At 43.8% G+C, this 24,943-nt stretch overlaps 1 long non-coding RNA gene across 1 annotated transcript in view; it reads right to left on the reverse strand.

The window, feature by feature from the left end:
• Positions 1-2,005: 2,005 nt before the first annotated feature.
• The window catches only part of LOC129784160 (uncharacterized), a 38,343-nt gene continuing 15,405 nt past the window's right edge, over positions 2,006-24,943 (reverse strand). The window contains exon 3 of the long non-coding RNA XR_008746596.1: positions 2,006-14,526. This is a non-coding gene — a long non-coding RNA (uncharacterized LOC129784160). The remainder of the gene's footprint in view (positions 14,527-24,943) is intronic.

Genomic DNA, 24,943 nt, shown 5'->3' on the forward strand with positions numbered 1-24,943 from the left:
CCAGCCTTTCATTTAAATACTTGTTAAACAGGAAACTGGTGCTGGAAAGTTGAGGGCTGTTTTATATTTAAAGAAATAGTGGGAACAGGCATGAGTGTCATTTTGTGATGTGGTGGAAAATTTGAATGACTGTGTTATCTCAAAAACATCCCCTTGAAAACAAACCTGAAAGGCTGTTAAGGATCCTGCTCAAATCTGTAAGCTTTTGCATTGGTAACAGCAGCAAAAGGGTTAACTTGCACATGTTTTTTTCACCGCAAATGTAGGCATTAAGGAAAAGTGATGCACACAATGCTGTAACATTGGTGTTTCCCTTGTGATTGAAGGAAAGCAGTTATTAAGGTCATCCATGCTTATTTTTGGCTGGTGTGGAGACCCTTTCAGCCTGAACACTCCTAAGGAGTGTACTTAAGGTCAAGAAAGTTGCATATTTTATGAGTGAAGTAAACAAGCGGAGCAAGAAATGTCGGTGTGTTGAGTACCTCCTTCTATTAGCTGTGGAATATAAAGGCTTAGGATTTTGATTTAGCCTCTGCCTTCCACAAAGCTGGGCATCGATACTGTCAGGGATGCCAGTGAGGTCAGCTGCAGCTGTGGCATGTCCAGAAAGTTTGAAGGATCCAGGAGGATGCCAAGTTACAGAGGTGTGGGAAGCCCAGAGAGGCAGCGAAGGGCAGGTGGGTCGGAGTCATCTGGGCCTTAAGATGCTCTGTGACGGCGTCACTTCACACCTGTGGTTTTCTGCCAGCTCCTTCTGTTCTTCAGGAGGCTCTGGAGGACTCCTCTGGTCTCTTTGCTTATGTTTTAATAGCCCATCCATCTGTAGAAAGTGCACAAACTCTTGGAATGAAGCAGACCTTTTCCTTCCTTGTCATCCAGGGATGGTGTGATAGCTACCACAGTATCGCGGTGTCCATTGTGCCCACTGTAGGCTTGCTCCTCGACGGTGATCACCATGGTAGTTAACACAGCTGACAGGGCCTGCCAAGCTTCACAGCATAGCCAGGAGAACCTTCCTGAGAATGCTTTTGGAGACATGCATTAGGCTGTCACGGAGACACATCTTAAGGTGAAAGCAGGAGAGAGCCTTACGTTTTTCCCGAGTGACTAAAATGGTTAGCAGCTCTAGCCAGCCTCCTAGATACATCACAATATTTTTCTAGTCGTCATCACACTTCATTCTTCATGCTCTTCTATTGGCCTCTCTCACTTCATGTTGACAAGTGCCATGTAAACAATCTTACTATTAATAGAAAAATATATTTATATATTTGTAATGCATATATTGTATAATTTATACAATTAGCATTTGAATTCCTAGTTATAATTTATGCTCCACAAATGAGGATGGTTATTGATGGTCTGATGCCAAGAAAATACTTTCAGCTCTAATAATTTTCTCATGACTTTTTCTAATCCTTTTCTTTTTGTGCTTAGGCATGCACTGGCATTACAGTATTTTGGAAGGTTGCTCTTTTTCTTCAGTGTTAAAAGTCTTCTCCATTTAGCTTTTGATATGTTCTTGTCCGTTGGTGTGTTAGACTGAGCTCAGAAATGCATTGCAAACTACAGGACAAGTTATTTCTCCCGTGAATGCTTTAAAGCACAAAAAAATATTTTCTGGTCTTGAAAAAGTGGCCCGGAAAGCACGCAAAATGATTCTCCGCGCAGCAGGTATGACGTTGCAAAAGCTCGTCGGTGGGCAGGTAGTGGCTGTGGCTGCTGGCGGGGCGCCTGCTCCCGGCAGCCCCCACGAGCGCTGACCCCTCTCCCGGCGCAGCCCACCCCAAGGGAGGCAGGCGAGCTCACGCGGCTGCGTTTCATGGCTGTGACCCAGGAGGGTGGTGGGTTTGGGGTTTTTTTGTGTGAGATTTTGCCAAAACAAAAAATCAGAATTAGCCTGTACAAAACACATCTAAACAATGGAACACATACAAATTAGAGTACCCACCCACAGCGCCTAATACATAACCAGTGAGTCATGCCCGGAGCCCAGTGTGAGAAATCTGTGTAGGTGGGTTTTATTTAGTTTTCTTTTTGATTGCAGAGATAGCCTTCTCTCTAGCTAATAATTATTGCACTCTGAACTAATAAGCATAAAGATCTGAGCTTTCCAATGTGTCCAAGCAGTAAATATTTCATCTGTTAGACTTCAAATTTGATCCCTGTGGAAATGCAAATGAATTATGTCTTAGGACCCTAAATCCCTTGCTGCATGTTTGAGTTCAGAGATAAAAAGTGAGATGCTAAACCACTGGAACGAACCCAGTTCGAGGTAGTAGTGACCAAAAGAATTGCCATTAGCTATTTATTCAATCATCAATGCAGAATGTGAAATGAAATGAACAGCAATAGTCTCCTGTGGATAAAAGGACGCATCACAAACATCACCAGCAGTACTGGCTTCTTTCTTATTAGGCTCAGCAAAGATGCGAAAGGTCTCGAAGGTGTGGAGCCTGAGCTGCCTTCTCACGCCCAGCGATGGTCCCTCCAGGTCAGGGCTGGGGCTCGCTGGCAGGGCAGCGCTGGGACACGCGGTGCCACTCCCTGCTCTCTGATCCGCCTCTGATAAACAGGGAGAAGCCCAGTCCGTGGAGACACAACCTTGGCACTTTTCCCGAGTGCTGCACTTTGGAAACCAGAATAATGAAAGAGCACATAGAAGCCTAAGCTGTTTGGAAATGCAATTTGACTTTTAGTGATCTCATTTTAATTATTCTGAGAAACAGATTTTTCTAAGCTCCACAATAATGTATATTTTTACATTATTTAAAACAAGTGAGTTTTCTAACCAGCCTCTGAGGGCCTCAGAAAGTTCCTGCCTTGTAATTGCTGCTGGGTGTCTTAACGCCACAGACATCTGAAGTTTTCCAGAACATCTAAGTGGGCACTGGCTGTAATATAGTAGCCATGAGTATTACTTGACATCATTGTTGCAGCAGCAGTTGTAAGAAAGCAATGTAATTGTAAGGTGAGATTTTTTTTTTAAAGTGCTCATTGCTAGCCTGACTCTGCCACCTCTACTTTTGTTGCCAGCATCAGTGGGAAAGTAATTACAATTTTTTAGGACAGTGAGGCGCTTTTGAAAATCCTGTCCTTAGTTTACTGCTTCTGCAGTGCTGCCACTTCATTTTTCCCCTTTCTTCTTTACTTCTCATGTTTCCACATCCGTTCTTTCCATCTCTACTTTGGTACCATCCTTGCCTTTGATCTTAATGTCTCCTCTTTTTTCTTATTGACTCCTGGGTATTCTCCCAGGGTTGTTTTCCCGTTGCACTCATTATGGTCCATAGACAACAAGGTGACTCATTGTGACCCCTCCTCACATTGTGACAAGCCACAGAAATCAATACTCCCCTCCTCCTCTGCTGGAGCCTCCTTCTTTTCACATCCTCACTTAACCTTACATTTCTGATCTTATTTAATTGTTCCTCTGACCATTAACAAAACCATAAAAAGCAAAGCATAACAAAGAAGATCAAGTATTTCTGAAAGCACAGTTGCTTTCTCAACCAGCATTTATTCCAGGAAACTTCAGTGAGCGGGTAGACTTGCTCATGGCCACAGCTGGAGCCATTCAGTGTTCAGTGTGATCAGGCTCAGTTCAGTGTTTTCTGACCTATGGCAATGCTCATGCCAGATGCAGACAGGGTGTAGGACCCCTGCCGTTCACGTTTAAGGTCTTGGTGCAAACAGCCTGGCTTATCTGCTGGTATGGCAAACGCTGAATGGTATGAGTCACTCAGACCCTTGACATACTGCAAAAATGCACGTTAGAGGGAAACCTTTATTCAGTCTCTTGGATTCGTACAGCTTTCCTTTCTTCCATCCCGAATAGGAACACAGCCAGGGCTGGCTAGTGTTTCCACGCAGACTCCCCTTAAGTCATGGTCTAGACTCAGCAGTTTTGGAATGGACTGTAAATTATTCTCTACTACCCAGCCCAAAGCAGGCACCACAACAAGGAACTTGGACACTGGGACTTTTAGTTCCCAATGAGATTTTGGTATTCCAGGAGGCTTAAAATTCTTCCATAGCGAATGTCTTGCATAGCCATAACCCTGTGCATCCTCAAACATTTTTTCAGAGTGTTAAGAGCTCAATGGAAACCTGATAACTCATTACAAGCTCCCTTTCATTTGGACACCTTTCACAGCCAGTCTAAACTACTTTCTTCAAATAGCAAATGCATTTTCTTCCCTCACTCCACTCTAAGTATTGTATGTTTTTCAGTTGGTTCTTGGAGAGTAGTGTCACTTGAAGGAAGATAAACACTTGGCAGCTTTCTCTCAGGCCATGATAGACAGCACTTCTGTGCACTCATGCAGCTTGTTTACTCATGACCTGCTACGCTCCACACAAACAGAGCTGTATCTGTTCTATAAGCAGAAAAATAACATCTGTATTGTATAGAAAACTTTTAAATTTTGTTTGTTTATTTGTTTTGTTACTATTATTTGCTTGTAGAGAAGAAAATGCTATTGCTGCCTGGAAATCAGAAAGGTGCAGAACAAAAAACTTCATATGACTCCATATGCCAGATGCAGCCCACAAGTAGTTCCATTATTATTACTTGTCCTCTCAGTAACCTCTCTCTCTTGTGCACAGAGGAGTGCTTGCAGGCACCTGCTTCTCTGAAAACAGCAGGTAATTTAGCCTCCATGGTAGTTATAAGAAGCTCCTCCAGCCCTAAGTGGGGACTTAGAGTCCCAAGCGCCAATCTCATCTGGAGCACGGTTCTCCTTAAAATAAGGTGATAAGTTAAATGCAATGGTACATTAGGCACAAGAAAAGAAAAAAGTGCCTTTTCCCCCACATTCAGTGTTTTCCAACTGACCACAGGAGCAAACGTAGGGAATCGGGCTCAATGAGATTATGGAGTGCTACCAAACTGCTCCAGTGAAGTGTTTTCCAGATGTGCTGAACAAGACTTTCATTGCCATGAGCTGATTATACAGAGTTCAGCAGGTTGTTACGGTTCAGATACTGCAAATACGAGTTGATGGTAGTTTTCATGTTGATGTACAGGGAAAGTGAGCAGGTCCCATGCTTGCAAACCACATTCTGCTTTTAGTCTGCCCAGTGACATCACTGGGGCTTGGAAGCGGTACGTCACCTGTGTGGGTCCAGCCTGCCGGGGTGGAACAGCTCTGGTGCTGGTGTAAGACCTCACACGCCACTAGCGAGGCACGCAGCCCAGAGCTCAGCAGCGTGGGTCTCACTGGGGTGGCATAGCGTCTCACAGCAGCAGCCGGCTAAAAGGAAACAAGCAGCGCCGTGTGCTGTCTGGACTGCAGTGCCTGAGAGGTGTGCAGAAAAGGGCCTGCAGCTTCAGCAGTCTCACTAGAGATATGTGATTGAACCCCTCCATGTGGACAAATCCGGCTGGACCATCCATATACATTTTCAGTCTGTCTCTCCCAAACCATCCCCTGATCTCTTGCACCTTCCAAGCCTTTGCTGTAGGCTGCTCTTCATTCCTGCTCTCACCTTTACCTCACATTACCCTGCCCAAACCCTGCTTGGAGCCAGGTGTTCCCACGGTGGTGGCTGCTGGAAGGGACCAGCACAGCTTTCCTGCCCTCTTCGTTGATGCCCCCTTTGCTCCCTCCCAGCAGGCAGGTTTGGCTATATGCATTGCTAAGGCTGTGGGACCATCAAGTACTTCCCACACCGGTTCACTGGCAGCAGAACAGATGTCACTCAGGTGTTTCAGCCATTTTAAGACTTTGCTAGAGAAAATCCTGTCCCCTGCCACTGTACTCCATCACTTTCTGTGACAGCTTGATGTCACTTGTATTTAGGTAGGTTTTTAAATCGTGTGAGCTCCCCCAACCGAACTATTATTATTTAAGCAAAGGAGATTTCCAAAAGGCAGGGGCATAAAGTTTAAGGTCAAGTAATGTTACTCCGCAGTCCATCACTGTTTAGAGTTTAGGGCTTCTAGGTAGCACAGTAAGTGCTACTCAACCCAGTAGCTTTATTCAGTTTCTGTCTCTCTGGGGGTGTTTTTAGAAGGAGCTTATCCAAAGCCTCGATCACAGGATCAAAGCAGTGATCTGCCATTCCTGATGTTCAAGGTCAGCATCTGAGCTGGATGACTGACATTGTCAGCTAGAAACCGCCACCACCCCCCATATATTCCAAAAGACTTCTGTAAACCAAAATGATGCTGTTCCTGGTGATCCCTGCTAGGGAGAGGATGTTGCCTCCTTGTTGTGCTTCTTCCCACCATCCTGCAGAAGTCTCTCATTCCAGCAGTGCCAAGAGACACTCTCACCTCCAAAATGCTAGCAAAGCTTAGTAAATACAGGGTCACAGCAATGCTCAAGCACATTGTTTCAGCGAGGTCAACCCTTCGGGGCATCCGAATCTGTTGCGTCTCCTGAACAGAAAACTATATGAAAATTCTGAGATAAATGTCCTTGATTTTTCAGCCTGCTACCCCCACTTGAGAGCAACTGCACTCCCTAATTGAGCCCAAATGGAAGAAAACTGAAGTTAGGGCTTAAGGTTTAATGTGGCACCTGAGCAGGTCTACAAAAAAACTTAGTGCCCCTTATAATGTTCCTCTAGCCGCTAGCAATCAGGCTCAGACCTGGCTAGTCCTCCACAGGAGAACCCCCTGCTTCTCCTGTCGTCTTCCTGGGTCCAGCCAGGAGATGTTTATTATGAGATGCAGAGAGTGTTGGGATGAGGGAGTGTCTCTGGTTCCCAGCTGTAGGAAGACTATCCAGGGTCTCTGGCACAGCTAGACCTCGTAGGAGGGAAGGATTGACATCTCCCGGCTCTAGGACAAGAATGTGATTATGTAAGGAAAAGGCACAAACTGAGGTGGGATCTCTCAGCGAAAAGTTCTGGTGTCTGTTGTCAGTCAAGCCCAGACTAAGAGAAAAATCCCATCAGCTTTGGGGTCCCAAATCAACGTTTTCACATTGGGTTACCTCAGCCAGCTACATTTACCCCTATCACACTCCCACTGCAAGAGATGCCTTACCTCAGTTTGTTCCTTGTGTCTTATGACATCTCAAAAATTTTAGAAAATACAGTATCTTCTAGGTTTTTTACTGATAAGAAATAGCTTTCTCCTGTTCAAATTAACTAAACTTCCTGCTGTCTCTCCTGCAGCCCAAGTTAAAATATGAAACAAATCACAGACACTTCCTGGAAATTTTAGCTCATAATTTGATGAGCTGCGCTTTGTGCTCCACTGGCAACTTCGGTGTCATTTCTTGCAGACCATGACTCTCAGGCGGTGGTGAAACATCTTTGATAAAACACTGTGAAAGTTGCATCCTCGTCTAATTTTTGTTTGTTTGTTTTATCATTTGCTTGTTTTCATGGTTGCTGCTTTTCAAAATGATTACTCTTCTAAAACGATGGGGACAAACCACAGTCTGGGTAAACCACTGGGGACTGGAAGCTTCCGACTTGGACAGAGCTTCCATTCTTCATAATCAGTGGAACTTTATTTAATCATGAAATATAGGCTCAGGCATGCAAAGAAATGTAAATATGGGCTTGATTCTGCAACTAAGGCAAAACTCACATTGGCCTGAGATGAATTTTTACGTACAGAAAAGCTGTAGGGTTTTATCCCATGTGTGTAAAACACATACAACAGCCCTTTCTTCCTCCCATTTAATTAAAACTAACACAGTGGTCTGAGTTTCTTTTATCTGCCTGTTCCTTCACTGGAATTCATATTTTTATATATTTTTCAATGGAAATACTTCAGAACACCTTAGGTAGACCTCCAAAATTTTACCGATCCTATTAAAAGTATTGATCTCAGAGATGCTTTGGTTGTTGGAACTGTGATCAGGTAAATCAGCACTGTATAGAAACAGTTGCTAAATAGAAAAGAATGGGTGGTGCCCTATTTGGCATCTATGCAGCAAGTGATGTGTGATTTATTATTAGCGAGACAAGTACCTGAGGAGGTTGTCATCCCGAGGAGTCTCAGGCTCTGTCACACGTTTTACTTGCTGCTGCTCCTGCCTTCTGGAACAGTGTGCAACCTCAATCCCGGAGGCATTTCGCTTGCGCTCTGATGAGGTGACCAAAGTGCCCCAGGAATGCAGAGCAGAGAGTTTCTTCCTGCCACAGCCCTGCTCAGTGTTTTTCTCTCAAAAACTGGTAACCAACACTTCACGTTAGTGTGACTGCATGCAAGGAGAAGCATGGAAGTGGGCTTTATGTGCTGTAGTATTTCCTTCTGTGTGCCGCACAGGAGAATTCAGTCCATCCCCGCATTAGATAAAGTGGGCTTGTTAAAACTCCTGTTGACATTTATGGTGAACTTGCTACTGATTTTTAATGGGATGTGGATCAAGCATGAGAGGTACAAGGACCCAGAACTAGCAGTAATGTGACTGTATACTTCTAGTTTGTGTTTGCGTGCACGCTTGTAATTACGAGGCAGCAGAGAGGACCGTTGGTGGCAGCAGATTAGCTCAAGCTTTGCTGAGAGATGAAATAAAAGCAGAATCCTGTGGCGGTGAGTGTTACTGAAAACTCTCAGACAGGCAGAATGAAAGAAAACACAAATGTAGAAAAACAAAGTCTTGGTCTGTGCGATTATTGAATATGTGTGAAGAACAACCACAGAGCGCTGGAGAGCAGAGCTGACCCAAAGCTGAGGAGCAAAGAACGCAGAGGCATGGACAAACGCCATAAATCACCCTGACAGACCTATCGTTAGCGCTGTAGGAAAGACCACCTAGAAGGCCAGAGGGAAGGACTCACCAAGGCTGCGTCTTCTGCTGGAAAGCATTATGGCTGGAGATATGCTGCTTGCTGTAGAACTGCAGCTACTTTGAACACTAATAATAGTGTTTCTTTCCAGCTAATATAAAGCAGGACTTGTTTCCCATGTGATAGCAGAACTATTCAATTTACCAGACTGGCCTGTCATAACCCAAGAGCAAGAGTTATGAGGTCATTTCATTATCACCTCAGTATTAAACTGTCTTGATGAGCCAGTAAAAAATTACTAGATGTGTTTTCTCACAGCTTGAAAACATTATGTCTATTTTCTTTTCAAGGAGTTACTATGACCTCCAGTACAGATAAGAGTTTTCCCTGATGGGGATGAAACAACTTTGTTAAATCATGCATCTCAGCAGCATTTAAACAGGGTATTTTGGCAGAGAGAAAGAGAGATTCTGCTTTCCCTCCCAGTGGCAAAAAGTGTATCTGACAAAAATGTAATCCTCTTTTCCATCCTGTGTTTCAAAAAGATGCCTATTGTCAGCTCGGTTTGTTTATTTACTTATTTCACTGAAAGGAGGAGTCATTTATTTAAAAGTTCACTTGGGAAAACTGAAGCTATTGTTAACTTGTTTACAAATGGTCTATTGACAGCCAGCCATGCTTAGATTTCATTAATCATCCTGATATGCTATAGAAGACATATTAGAGTGTGCAAGGAGACTATCAAACATGGGCTACTGTTGGTCTTTCTTCTTGAGGTGGTTGCTAAACCTTGTGCTGGTTTCTCTTTGATTCTTGAAGGTGGACTAAGCCTGCTTGTGGACATCCTGCCTCTCCCTAAAGAAAAGAAAAAAATGCAAAATACAGCTAAGGGAGCATCAAACTGAATGTTAATCTGATGCTTGAAAATTTTGATGAGATTCCTTGTGTGGGGGTCATTCCTGCTGCCTGGCAATAAAGGGCTTTGGGTTGGGCTCCATATGGTTAAGCTGAGTGACGCTCAACATGGGTGCAGAGCAAAGGACGAGGCAGAGCTGAGTATTTTCAGCATCCTCACATGTGCATTACTCAGTACGGGCTTGTCCTAGAGTCTCATACTAATTATGACCTGAAAGAAAGGGCGGTGCATGCTGGCTTTCTGCAGCCCCAGACTATCGGTTTCACGGCCAGTTTGTCACTGTACTAACTTCACCATTTCCAGATGCAAAAAGGAAACGAATGCGATGTATGCATCCAGCAGTTTTGTCTAGCAGAACTAAGTACAATGAGATTTTGAGGACAGTGTTTTATAACATGGAGATACTACTTTGCTGTTTCTTTCACTGCAAGTATTGAGAGCTCCATGCAATACTGAACATAATCTTCCCAGCCGGTGCTGAGCCCCGTGCTGTTGCAGTTCAAGTGCTAATGCTGTCACACCTAGCTAATTTAAAGCTAGCTCAGGTGTTGCTGTACTACACCAGGCAGCCACAGAGAGGTTAAGTGATGGGCAGTTTTTTGTGCAGGAATAGAACTGCATCCTGCAGTTTATAACAATCCATTTAACATTGGTATTGCTTTTGCCACTGGCTTCTGCTAAAACTGGGAGACTGGATTAGATGAAAAATCTCGTCAGTAGGCTAAGAAAGAAACAATAGACATTCTGAAGAGTTGACTAAAGCAATTTCAAGTTTAAAAAGACAAATCAATATGTGAAGTAACTTCTGGTTTTGTTCCTCAGTGCTTAGTGTAACTTTAGTACAAAGCGTTGGAGAAAAACAGGCAAAATGCACAAGCTAGGAGGCTGTAACACCACCAAGGAGTGACCAAGAAAGGTGGTTTAGGCCTGGAGATCAGTGGACTGGGATGTTTTTTCTACATCTCTGCCACTAATCTATTATGTGACTCTAAACAAGTCACTTCTCCGAGCTCTCTGCTTGAAAATAGAATTGGTAAAAATTGGAAAAACAATAGGAAAAAAAGAAAAAATCTATAAAAGCCTCATTTCAGACATAAAGAAACATATTCAAAGGAGCTCTACAGACAACAATGACCACATTTAAGGTATTTTAAAACTGCTATCCGATTTGCTGCTGTGCAAGCTTACTTGTGTCTGCCTCAAGCACTGAAAAGCACCATTTCTATTTAATCAAAGCTGAAAATATTTTCTCATTATGACAGTCCTTGAATATAATCAGGAGGTATTTTATCCATTTCATATTAGTATTCCTTAAAGTAAATAGTAGGTTTTGTTTGTTCCAAGGTTTGTATCCATCCCTCTTTATCAAAGCAACAATCTGAGATGGGGGAGGATGGCTCTGACTTGGAGAATCTGTAATGCTTTTCCATAGCACGTGATTCCTTGAATCAGATGAAACCCTCCTGTTGTTCCATGCAAGTTGTACCTAAAGTCACAGTCTGCACATGACAAATCCCCTGTCACATGGATGATGGTTCATCAGTTTTTCCTCTGAGTTTCACAGATGTTGGGAAAATAGGAAATACCTATTTGGTGTGTTTGAGGGCAATAGGATCTCCGTGTCTGCCCCACCCCACCTGCAGTGGTCCTCGTGGCTGAGCACAGCTGACTTGTGCAGCCGCAGTGCCCCTCCACTGACACCAAGCCTGTATCTGCCTGGAAAGGAGCTCCTTGGACACTAAATCAAATGGCTTCTCATTGTAGTAGCTACTTCACTTAATCCTTTTAATAAATTCAGCAGTTCAAAATGGTCTTTGGCAGCTGCAAAATGGTAGCATGGCGCCTGGGCTGAAACTTTGGAAGAAAGGAGGGGAGAGTGGTATTAGAAACTGAATGCCCATCGGTTTTACTAGCAGGGAAGCAGTTAAAACACCAGTGTTTTAAAACTTTTACTTCTGAGAGCAGTTGTTTGTAGGGTTTTGTACCCCAGAGAATATCTGTTGCCAGCCGCACTTCCTATGTGTGTAAAGTTCAGCTGAAACGGTCTGCAGTTTTAATGTCAGCAGGTAAGAGAAAAAAAGAAAAGGAGAATGTAGAAGTAGTGCAGAGGCTCTGCTTCTGGCTGCAGGGGCCACCTGGCTGCCAGCCACAGAGCCACTTGGGAAACCGAACACGGCGTGTGCCCCTCACCATTCACCTGCACCCAGCCCATCACGGTCCCCCCTGCTGGACCACCTCCGACACCCCAGGACTCAAAGCAGCGCCAGGCAGAAAGCTCTGCTTTCCTCCAAGCAGTCTGTGGCAAGAGGTGACATTCTTTTAACCAGATTCAAAGTTGTCCTTCACAAAATAATAGCAACTTGCGATTTGGGCTGGGCAGCATTGAGACTGGGAGGAGAATGGCAAAGCTGAGACCTGCCATCTAGAAATGAATACTAGACAGTGAAAAACGTCTCTAGCAAGTACCTAGCAAAGCTCCTCTTCCCCTATAAACACAAACCATGCTATTCTATTTGTAGACTAAACTTCAATATCATAGAGAAAGGAAAAAAATATCTTTTTTTCCTCTTTTGCTCTCAGAGGGTCAGTTTTCTGGCACGTATGCCACCTTTGCTTCCTGGCTGTTGGACACACCACATTAACCCTACAGCTCAATTTTCAGCTGCAGGAAGCCAAGGGGACATGCAGTCATGTGGCATTTGGGAGCGGTGGGCTCTCCTGCCTAAACTATTTGTAGTTCCAGTACTCTTGAACCATGTGGGCTTTCCCCAGGCCCTGCCAGGAGCCTGAACACCGTCCCTTGGATCTGCACTCACTGCTGCTGTTCCCTCCCCTCCCCCCACCCCTCTGTATTTATACATGTTGTAGGGCTGGCAGCTGAAAGTGCTTATTGCTGATGTTTATCTTTGTGTACTGATTGTTGTTCTCTCCTCACGTAATTTTATTGTTTTCTATCCTTAACGCCTGTTATTTGTTGGCAAAGGAAAGCTACTGAAAGCAACAAAAAGCACTCTAGCACAGAGCTGGGCGCAATGAAAAGAGGGATCAGATGGAGCCTCATGTTTTACCCAGCGGACAACGGCTTGGCTTGCCGTCATTTGAAGAGCATTTTTCCCATTCCTCTTTTTCAGAAGCACTGCGGGCCAGGGGGCGAGTGGGGACCGTGGCAGCGGTGGCTGCGGTGGCACTCGGCAGGAGCAGGGCGGCCGGCAGCAGCAACCCCCCAGCGCTCCTCAGTGTGTTGTTTACTTAATGCTTTAACTTGGGGGTTTGCTCTCTACTTACCTGCACACGTAAGAATGGCTGGGATTCAGAAATCGACGCCCAACAATTTTTTCTTGGTGTCTGACCTCCAGGAAGCCACCAATGCCAAGAAGGAGAGAAACCGAGGGCAAAGGATAATGCCGTGCCACAGAAGGGGAAGGCATGCTGCCACACTGTTGAGGCTCGTGTTTCCGATAAGGAACGACAGGCACAAACCTCACTGTGGATTTTCATTTGAACAGCTATAGGGTGCAATGTTTGAACCTAAACCTGATCTTCTTTGAAGTTCAGAGGCAGTTGTTTAAGACTATCTTTGATGTCTAAAGTCTCATCGATGTTTTGTTCAAAAATTTTGGTTTAATCTCATCACTGCTGATCACTCCAGCCACAACCAGCAAATCCTGTCAGCATATATATGCTTAACTGCAAACAGATACGTTGACCCGCAGTTTGCTGCAGGAGCATCAGGGTACATTGCAGGTTTGACACATGGCTGGACCGGAGGGTTTGTTGCAAAGTGGTGGAAGACAGAAAAAGAAAGTTAGAAAAGGGTACTGGAAATTATTATGCAGTGACAGACAGTGTTAAACTCCTTTGTTTCCTGTTCACACCATGAGTTTTAGCCTGCTGCCGATGTAAACATTTGGGCATATCCTCAGGTGACGGACACAAATGGAAGGAAATCAGACAATGTATAACAGGGGTCCTCAAACCTTTTAAACAGGGGGCCGGCGTGCAGATGAGGTGGCAGGCAGTCATCTGTGGCTGCTTGGTTTCCCCCCCCAACCCCTGGTGGGGAGGCGGGAGGGTTCTGTAAATACCGGGGGCCGGATTGAGGACCCTGGGGGGCTGTATCCAGCCCACAGGCTGTAGTTTGAGGACCCCTGATTTATAACAATGAAGATGATACATTTCCAATAAAATTCCTGATCTCTTTTTTGTTTGCTGGAAAACAAATTTCCAAACGAGAGGAAACAGCACAGCAGAGTGTACTGAACAACTCTAAGTTGTCAATAGCAGCTTAGTTGTCTAGAAAATTCTTGCCCTGGCTCATCCCACAATTTCCTGCTCTGGTTAGGCTTTTTATTTTCTATCAGTTTTACTCATCAACTTTATTCTGAATCCCTGATCAGCCAGATGCTCTTGTAGAGAACAAACAGAAGCCCTGCAAAAGCCTGTTCCCCTTTAACAATGCATTTAAGTGCAGGGTTGATACTGAGCACATCAGTAATTTCATGAGGAACAGTATGTCAACTTCAGAAGTCTTGGCCACGATTCAGCAACATATCCCTATTCAGCAAAACATTTAAGCACGTACTTTAAATTCTATGGACTTCAATAAGATTTAAACCTGTACTTAGGAACCTAAACATTTACATAGGTTCTTCCTTCTTCTCACAGCAGGTTTACTTAGCCTTTTAGTAATTTAAGATGGAAAAGGCTATACAAGTTCACCGTAGTCCATCCCTAGGCAGGCACATGAGAGATTAAACAGGTAGGCGACACAGAGCTAGGATCTGAGTGAACTCACCTTTATTTCACCGTGCTCCAGGGGCAGGAGGCTGCAGCATCTCTTCCTGAGTCTTCAAGTCATCTCTTAATCATCCCAACACCCCATTTGTCAGAAGGCTTCATGTGTCTCCCAAGACCTTGATATAAGCAGAATTTTATTGTCAAAGCCATTTGAAGTTGAAGAGAAGCCATTTCTCACTTTTTTAATAAATAGAGATACTGTTTATATGAATAAAAGTGAAAAGTACTTTCCCTAGATACTTTTGAAGCTTCCAAAAATAGACCTAACTCTCAGCCAAAGTTACTGTTGCTGAGCTTCCCCAGGAGAGCACAGTACATGGTACTGCTGTGTGGAATATTCTCACTGCCAGTTAAACTGGTGAGAAATCACGTTTTGGTGGTTTTGTAATAAAACAAAATATTTTGTGGCCTGGCCCCTAATTCTTGGCCTATTTCTAAAGAAACAAAAGGCTGTTTCCATAGCTACAAAAATAGCGGAAACATCTCTGTAAAAAATTAGGCTGCAGTCTAAAACTGAGAAATTTCACAATTTTGCCCATAGTTGAGCAGTGATTCGATCTGCAAAGAAAGAACCTTTTTCTGTTTGCAGTAAAACACTGTTCTGTTTGAAAGATGCATTTCGCACTTGATCAGATTTGAGATGTGTGGGTGGGCAGCTTTCACACAAATTATTGCAGAGGCAAGCTCTGTCACAGGACCTCATCCTGCAAGGTGCAGAGCGCTCTCAGTTCCCAGTGGTGTTAGGAGGAGGAGAGGTCACACAGACCCTAACTTTTTGCATTTTTTCACTTCTTTATTCTCTTGTTCTGCATCACAACAAGCTAGATTTTTTACTTGTTTCTGCACTTTTTACCTATCCAAATAATCCCACAGGGCAACCAGACAAAAGAGTAAAAGCTGATAATGGATCTTTTACTTCTGACAGAGAGATAACTGTGAGAGCCATTCGGACAAACACTAAGGACCAGGGGATACAGTCAGTGATACTTGCTTATTATTTTCTGTAATGGAGAGACTATTCACCAGCCAAGCAGTCTTTCAGGCTGGGTATGTATAATGTGGAAAAATATTAAGTAGATCAATATAGTAAACTAGAAGGAGCTCTGCTGGGCACCGGTATCACTGCCATCAACTTCTTTTGAATGACACAACTTCTAATAGAACAGGTAGTCACTGGTAAAACTACCTGTGTATGGATTTATTTTCAAATATCATAGTTGCCCACTCTCTCTAGAAATATATATCTTCACAAATGCATGCTCATATGTGATTGCATAACTATTTGCTAAGCAGGAATTTTAAAAATCATTAACACATTCTAGTGTTTTAAAGTGTGTCTTTAACATAGCCGTGTATGCTGCTATGAACACGTAAGCACAAAAATTATCAAATTATAGCATCTTCACAAAGCCTCAGAGTGCTGCAAGGAACACCGGTGGTTCCCCTTTAGAGAGAATACATCATTATTTTCTTATAGACACGACAGTCACTCAGGGCAGAACAAGGGCTGCATTGTTCCTGAGCTTTCTCAACATACAGCCTGAGATGATGGGAACCATCTCCTCCAAACCATCCAAAGATCTTGTGAAATAATTTCACACTTCAATCCTGCTTCATTACAAATGGGATTTTGTTACAGCTGCACGCCAGAACTAGGTTGCCATGCATGCTTCAGCATGCAACTGCTGCTGCATGTCACCTGTCACTGCAGAGAAGCCCCTTTCAGGGGACAGAAATCTCCATTATCGCTATCCATTCCTGCCTTGTGCAATGGCCTAAGAACTGTTCTTAACTCTGTCGCTTCATATTCAGGACCCTCATTCAGTAATATGCATCAGTGTGTTTTCTATTAGCACTGTGGATGGTAAAACCCAGTATTATAGCCGGGGTCATTTACACAGTTCATTTACTGCCAACTTACAGATGCTTGAACATTCAGCCATTTCTAGCACTCGAAAGAAAACACCGCATTATAGCTGGACTTTACGTTAACTAGCTTAGGTCCTGTTTTTCCACAGGCCAGGTTTAGAACAGGCACTCTGCGCTTGTCTCTTGTGTCCCGTTGACTTGATACAGAATTTCTCATTGAAGCACAGTAATTAGATTTGCTCTTTAGTACTTTGTAAGGTAAAACAGAGGTTCTGTTTAGACAGGTATGTCAAGCCTGCAAGTACAGTGAGCCTGCATCTCAGGTGCTAACTGCAAGCGTATTTTAATCTATCTCAGATATTGCGGGTTTATTTATAAAGTGTGGTGAAACCGGGTATGCCTATACTAAGCTTTGGAATCAGCTCAGAAAAGAGAAAAGGCAGTTCATCTCTCAGATCACCTTTCTCCAAATTCTTCAGAAAAATCTAGGAGCTCCAGCAGCACACCTGGCAGGTTCGTGCAGCGAAGCGCTGAGCCCAACAGCTTCGGCCAGCTGTCCCCGCTGGCCATCGTGGCCATCAGCGGGGCTCGCACCCACATGCCCCGCTGGTGGCCGCCTGGTAGCGTGTCTGGGGACACAGCCTGCGCCCAGAGATTTAAAGGTCAGCACCAATACCTGGCATCCCGCTGGCAGCCGATGCTGCTCGCAGAGCACTGGGGTTACGTGCTGCCAACTTAAGATCTGATTAATATGTGACTGCTGCATTCCTGACTTGCTTCAGACTCTGAATGATCTCAAGTGATAGCCTAAAGCAAAGCATATTACAGGAGGCTAATCTTGAGGTGACAAGACTGTGAAAAAGCATAGCAAGTTCCATTTAGAAGGATTTTTATTTTATTTTATTTTTAGGTGGATCACAGATTGTGGGATGGAAATTAAAATGTACAGCCACCTTCTGAACTGCAGCACGTGTGAGTGACAGCTAGTAAGTGCCCTGAAGTGATGTTAGACATTCTGGAGACAAGACAAGTGGCATTTCATTTTTCTGCAGCTGCGATGAGTTTGCTCTGGCTGTTTGTGTGCACCTACAATCTCTTCCCCTTCCCTCACACCCCACCACCAAAGGGATTCTGCCTCCCACCACGCACAGCCAGTGAATGTTCTGTTTCATCTTCCCCGTCTGCAGGACGGATGCACAGAGATTGCATTTGGGTCTCGATAGCAGGTTGCTGCTATTGTTCCAGCCAGTTAGAAGAGACACTCAGAAAATAAAATATTAAGTCCACTCTAACAGACTCGTATGTTGCCCACAGCAGTAGATGGGTTGTGTATAGAAATGCGCATCTTATGTTACAGGCAGCTTTTTTGGAATATAATGTCCCACTAGTGTTGGCTCAACTCCCATATTCATCAAAGGCCCCTAACTTTTACAAGATAAATGGGGATTTAGATTCTAGGAAGCAATTTGCTGTGTTGCATGAAAATTAATGAAAATCTTGCTGCTTCAACAGTGGTAGACAGAATGGTGGAAAAATATTTAGCTCTGGGACTAATTAATAAACCAAGGGATTTTAATGCATTGGGTAGAACTGAGCCAGAGATTAATTTGGCCCATATTACACATACTTTCTGTAACGAAGGATATTAAGCTCCCTTATAATAACCATGTTGTAGGATTCCTACACATTCGATACAGGGCTGCACCAGTTGGCAGAGCTGCACCCGTTTCCAGTTGCTCAAAATTGAGCCTTTTGCAGAGATGGTGGCAGATGTATGGTGTGTCACTTTTGCTTTGTATCGAATTTTGCCTGTCTTTTTATTTTCCTGTGTAACATAACACTTCATGGTCAAAATCTTCTTTCCTTTCTAATGATGAGCAGTGTCTTGCCTTATTGCTTTCAACAGAGCATTACACACGGGTGTCACTTCAAGACAGTATAGGTGACAGAATCTAGTCCTTAAACAGGAACTCCAGTTAATCCTAACTTAGACATTTGCAGAAAAATCTGCGAAATGCCAAATTGTTGCCAAGGCTCTTTGCCTCCTTAGAAGTGAGTCGGTAGGAAAGAAACATGCTTGTTTGCTCTGGAGACCTGTCCCCCAGTGGCAAGACACCCAAGACAGCTGGAAGAGGAGGAGAGCAACAGAGGCAGAAGAAGCAAAAGTCAGTTTTCACAAAAGCAAAAGATGATGCCAAAATTAATTACAGCAATATAGCTGTTGCATGCCATTAGGTAAAATCCTTCGGTTACGTCTGCACTCATGAGCTATGGGCCAAGGCATCCTGTGAAATTATTCATGGCGCATTTTGACCCAGGCCAACGAACATTCTCCTAGACAATTCCTAGGCATCCTTTTGGGTGCGAATACAGGCAAGGGATCATTCCCTGCAGGCAGCCTGAAAGCAGCCACCCCGTTTTGGCTGAAGCCTTTCCCTGCCTGTACGGACACAAAATATGTTGTGCCAGTCATTCTGGTGTCAGGAAATGGGCAATGGCCAAATTTATTATTATTTGCTATTAATTTAGAGTTATTGTATACTAGTTATTCTGTCTACACTAATAGGGTGATTGGTATAGACATAACCTTAGAGACCAGTCTGCCTCACTTCATTCATTCTGTGATGTAAGGATAACAATGTTTGTCCACCCACATGCCTAACAAGGATGCTGTAAGAATGTATACTCTGTTAATGGTAAAGCGTTGAATATTTGGGGACAGGAGGAGGGGACACACATTAAACAGAACCTATTACTTTCCATCTAACTTTGGCATTGCTTATAAATATGCCAACAGCAGCATTTGCTGCCTAGCACCCAGTAATTTTTGTTTTCTGATACTGCGGGAAGGGGAAGAGCCCTGGTTAAACTTATTAGGCCCTCTAAACAAGCAGTAATTCATTTAAGAATTGGCCCTTTTACTCTGCCGGACAACTGCTACAAAACTGTCTCCAAAGCCAGGATGTGGTATAGTGAGCTTGCCTTATTGATCTAACAAGTGAGGCCACGGGTAGAGGGACAGGCACATGCATATCCCAACGTACAGCCAGACCTGCTCATGTAAAGATCACATAACGAATATTGGCCATACAAAATAACTAGTTGGCTATCAACCGTCCCTAGGGTCAACATTCTCCAAGACCTTATGAAATCAAGTTGGCAGGGTATGAAAGGTATGTTGTTGCTCCCACATGTCTCATGCAAAACTCCAGGAAATTGCATTCATGTTTCTTACACCAACACACACAAATGAGATTCACTTTTTCAGTGCAAGGACACTCAGAAAGACATCATAAAGAACTGCTATCCTCATCCACGCCGAGATTTCACAGTATGAAGTACTGTCTGGAACAGCAAAACCAAGAATATTGGAAAAAACCCAAAAAGAAGAAGTGAGGAGGGCAATTTATCTGCTGAAGATGAGAGAATAAAGAGGCGCGAGGCAGCAGGGCAGTCTGTGCAGCCAGGCCCGGGAGAGAAGCCCTGGTGTTGCCCTGTGTCAGAGGAGGACAGGGCTCCCCAGGAAAAAGGCAGCAGGAGGAGCTCCCAGAGCAGCACAGTGCCTGCCTGGGCTTTGTGTGGAAGCTGCAGGGAGAAAATAGGAGATGTTAACACTCTGAGGAGGCATCTTTAATTTCCGAGTATTGTTGCAGTGCTTAATGTACTGTGGGCTTTGCATTATTATTTTTTTTCTTTACAGCATCTTATATCTACCTCTGCTAGGGCTTAAAAGAAGAGCAGGCTGAACATCTCCCCTTCCCAACGCCCACAGATACCCCAGACAGTGAGAGGAAGAGTCACTTGTGCAGAAGAGATTATGTAGAGTGGAAGAGACGGTCAGTCTGTTGTATGTCCCTCCTTTCATAAGTTCAGGGAATTAATGCTTTCATTAATTCAGCAATCATAATTTAACAACTCCCCTACCACTGATGCTGCTTTGCTTATGTTCTTATTTTGTTCTTTTAATCCAGCCTGTTCAGGTAACTTTGCTGGCCTAGCAGATGAGTCGTGTATATTTCAGCGCTGGAAAGCACTGTCTGGAAAGTATTAATGGTAGGATCTTGTTCAGCCTTGGTGGCTTTTTTCTTTTGCACTGAAGCAGACACAGGGTCCTCATATTGCCAACGATGTTACTCAGATATGAATCAGTAACAAACCAGTGAAGCAGAGAGGAGGAGGAGAGATTAATCTAAACTGCACCAGCTTGGCTGGTGATGCACCAACACTGACACTGCATGAAGAAGGGGTCCCTGCCTTAAGAAGCTACGTTAGCATCTGGTTAGCACTTACACAGCTGGAATCACCGCCCCGGTCCAAGGCCACCCATGGCCAGGAGAAGTTTAGGTGTGGAACTGTGCTTTAATGCTGAGGTGGGAACAGCTGGCAGTGGTAGCTGTGGAGCGCAACCTGCTCCTCTGATGGTGCTTGGAGATCTCTGGGCACTACAGAGTCCCAGCAGTCCGAGCAAACAGTGAAGTTCAGCTTTAGCGGTAGGGTCCAACGAAATGTAGGTGAAACGAGATGATGATACTTGTTCCATTTGCTCTTCAAAAGCCTATTAACTACATTTTTTTCAGTCTCTAGAAATGCTTTAGAAGATTGATTTGTCATGAAGGCTCTGTGTAATGCACATGAAGTGACACACACCTCCTGTTGCTGCCGTACGGTGCTTGCTTAGCTCGATCTATTGAATTGCCTGAGTCCTAATGGAGCGCTGTCCTTTACCGCAGCGTGCAAGCTGAGACAGCCAGGCTCAGAAATTATGTGTTTTGTGGTGGTGGTTTTGTTGTTTATTTATATTTTTTTTAGGGATGCTAATTTAGAAAAGGAAATATTACTGATTCAAACACTGGGTTTCCAGTCTCAGGCAGGCACCTGGGGAACAAGCTAAAGAAACTGGTTTATAATTGTCATTTGCTGATGGCAAAGCTATGAAACAAAGTGACAGTGCTGGGTGTTCCACCAACTGCTAACTACAGCCACGCTGAAAAGCGACTGAACCACAAGAGCCAGACTTAGTTTGCACACCGGAGGAGGCCACTGTGAATGGACTGAGGGGAACTCGAGAAAACAAAATGCTATGATTTCATTTCACAGCCTCATTGTAAATGAAGCCTAAGTCATCCCTGCTGAAAGTCGGCTCTGCCTGGTGGATTTTCTCTTGCTGAACCAAGGGCGACGCAGCGCGGGGTCGAGCGGCAGGAAGAGGAAGGTTTGGAAGGTGACTCACCACCTTGCTTGCAAGCTGAGGTGAGCACTCGGTAATTATGGGGAATATGAAATTAATACCTAGACAGCCTCATTGCTGCCTTTTAATAATAAATAAGAGTACTTCTTCTGGTGGCACAACACTGTATATTTGGATCAGCCAACCTATGAGGAATCCGTGCTTTTTCCCTGGTGTTGGAAAGACACTGCATAATCACGCATAGCAGTACATGTTCTGAGCGTCTGTGCTTCCGTCACATAACAGACACAAAAAGGAACAATCAGGACTAATTATGATGGCTAGTAAAGAAGGGATTCATGCCTTAAGGCCTCTGAGTGCTTATTTCAAATATAATTAAAAACAAGAGTTTAAGGGGGGGAAAGCAGCCTAGTCCAGTAAGCAGAACGATCATAATGTATCCTGTCCATCTAGGTAGATAAAACCTTTCCAGAGTATCTGAATATGCTTAAAGTAAACCCCTAGTAGCCCTGCAACACACTTAAATACCTTTGGTCTCTGAAGTAGTTCACAGGGAAGGAGAAAGGAATCTGGGCTGCTTGTACATGTATGTGGAAAAAGCACAGTTAAAAATCCCTGGAAATCAACCGCATGGCCTGGGCTTCCTGCCTGCTCAGGGTGACACCGCGCCAGCACTCGTCTGCCAGCTCCGCAGCAAGAGGCAGGTCAGCAGGCAACACCACAGGTTTGCCCGATAGTATTTTCGGCTTTGCACGCTAAAATGGTTCTGAACTGTGTTCGCCGGCAATGCCACCAGCGGCCACCGCTTAGTGCAGCTTCCCGAGCGTGGCTGGCACCCACGAGCCGTGCGTTGCGGCAGTCACCAACAATCCTAGATGTGGGCTCCTGCGATGAGATGTGAAGGCCGTATCTTCCAACATTCTCAAGTTGAAGTAAGTCGTTTCTGACCGTACCTGAAATTTGTTCCCGTATCCAATTGGTAGCAGGGGAAACAAGACAAAGACGGCTGTTTGGAACCCTGGAAACCCCTTTGCGTCAAAGCAGCTGCAATGGGAGGGATGCCATCATGACAGCCTTTACACACGCTCCTTCTTAAGCCATTCCTTAGATTTATCCAGTTGACTTCAACTGCTTGACCCCACTGCCGGGTCTCGGGCAGGTGGTGGAATGCTACAGAGAGGAATCGATCCTGTCCGACCTGGCTAATTGATGCAGTCAAGTCGTCAATACCTCACAGTCATCAAAAGCTACCTAATAGATACGGTATTACCTTTACCGAAAGTTGGGTCTTGAGGTTATCCCAGTCATTAGCTTTTCTGTGCTAGGCTGCGGTCCGAGAACAAAGCAGCCCACAAGACACACTGACTCTTGTCCAGACAATTCTGGAATTATTTTTACCTTCTGCTTCCTGATTGCAGAAGTAATCCATAGTTACCTCCTGCAAACCTGGTCTAGCTTTGCACAGTAAAAAGCGACAACTGGCATAGTTTAGATAATCCGACCTTCTGTCCCACCTGAAGGAAACATGGTTTGACAGAATTCATCTACCCACCTCAATCTGTATTCAAACTTCCATAATGCTCTCCAAACACCAGAGACCTTGTACGGGTGCGCACCCCAGATCCCCAACGCGCGCGCCCACCCTGCAGCACACCTCCTACCAGCACTCACGCCTGGAGCAACTCACCAACACTGTGGAGGTTTTGGTGCAATACTGTGAAGGCATTTCCTAGGAAAAATCTCTTTTCTGGTTCTTCCAAAGTGTTTTTCAAGGGTCTGTCAGAAATTCTTGAGAAAATTAGGTGGTGATACAGAGAGATTGTCGAATAGCATTATCTGTGTTGTACCTACCTGTACTGGGCATAGACAAACAGTCAGTCCTCAGAGCTGTCAGTTTTTGTCATTAGGAGATTTTTTAGAGAAAATTAACATTACAGGGGAAAATATTTGGAAGAAAAGCCTATGTTTGTTGCAGATAATCCATGTATTTGCTGGTTTATGTGTGTATCTTCGTTTCCCAAGATTACTGTGCACATTAAACCGTGCAAAACCACACACCTAAATAATCATCTGCATGGCTAATCTTCTTGTCTGGTGAACAGTTTCAGACCTAACTCTTCTGCATATAAAAATGTTTTCTTTAGAATGTACCTTCCCAAACCACTTAAACATCTCTGTAGACTAACCTGTGACATAGATGTCCTTTTAGTTACTCTTCATAAAACTTAAACGGCAGTCACGATGATATGGGTTTTCTATGACTGATGTGCTTATTAGGTCTTTCTTTTTTTAATTAAGAAATCTCAATAAAAATGGTGTTTAAAAACCACCAGGGACTTTCCTTGTCTGAGTATTGTAACTTCTCTTACAAAGACATTTCAGCAACCACACAGAAAACTATTTAAAGAGAAAAAGGAAACAGCACATTTAAAGCAAGATGAAAATAAGTGTGATTGATCTGAACTTCTCTTTTTTTTAACTCAAAAGTTTGTTCTTCCCATATTTTTCAGGAAAATGTGCCTGTGTGCAAAAGTATATGATGCCTAATTGGTTCTGAATGTAGAGTTCATCTGTAAATACTTCAGGGGGAGAAGACAATGACAAATCTCCCCCGTTACTCATCAGGATAGAGCTCTTGCTGATTGTCAGTGCACAGCTTCCTGAGCTATCACAATTCTCTTGGTTAAAGCCATATTTCCAGAGCACCATGTATCTGTTTCTGTACTTAATTTAGTGCAGAATATTTAAAGCGAGTGGATGAGTTAAGTCTGAGAGTGCATTTTCTCCTGCTGGCATTTATGCTAGACCAGAAAAGGTAGGGGGAGGGAAGCAGAAAAAGGAAACCTTAACCTTTTAATATTTAAAAGCAAAATTAGGGAAACACAGTTAACAAAAATAACCAGGGGAATATAACATTTAAATTGAACGAAAGGAAGCAGATCTAGTAAAATCTTTCAAAGACAGTGTAAAGTCAACAGAGTTGCAGTATGTGTCTCAGTATTGCATTTTTGTGGTAATATTTTTTAACAGGTTTTCTTATGGTTCAGGCTCTCTCATTTTCCCCAAATTTCACCATATGGGGAAGAGCAGATAAAGATTAGACCCATAAAGTATTATGTTCAACTCGATCAAAAATTTTTGTGGATCCAAACTCTTGTCTGTCTAAAGATAGTTCTTGCTTCCAAACACTTTCTCCCAAATCTCTCTTTAGTGGCATAACTTGGGGGTGATATAGGTACCAAGGGGTCGGTTTCTTTCCATCTTTACTGTTGGAAATGTTCCATTTCATATAAATTATTAACTACTACTGGTCTAGAAATGGAAGTGGAGGGAAGAGAGCTGGGAGAGAGACGACACCCTGACTCTAGCCCATTAGTTGGGAAATACAGCAGAGTTCAGAGTTCAAATACCTTCTCAAATAAGTACTTAATTATTGATATTAAGTGGAGCACTCCTCACAGGAGACGATGAGAGAT

This window comes from Falco peregrinus, chromosome 3 (genome assembly GCF_023634155.1).
Source record: "Falco peregrinus isolate bFalPer1 chromosome 3, bFalPer1.pri, whole genome shotgun sequence".
In the NCBI taxonomy this organism is placed as follows: domain Eukaryota; kingdom Metazoa; phylum Chordata; class Aves; order Falconiformes; family Falconidae; genus Falco; species Falco peregrinus.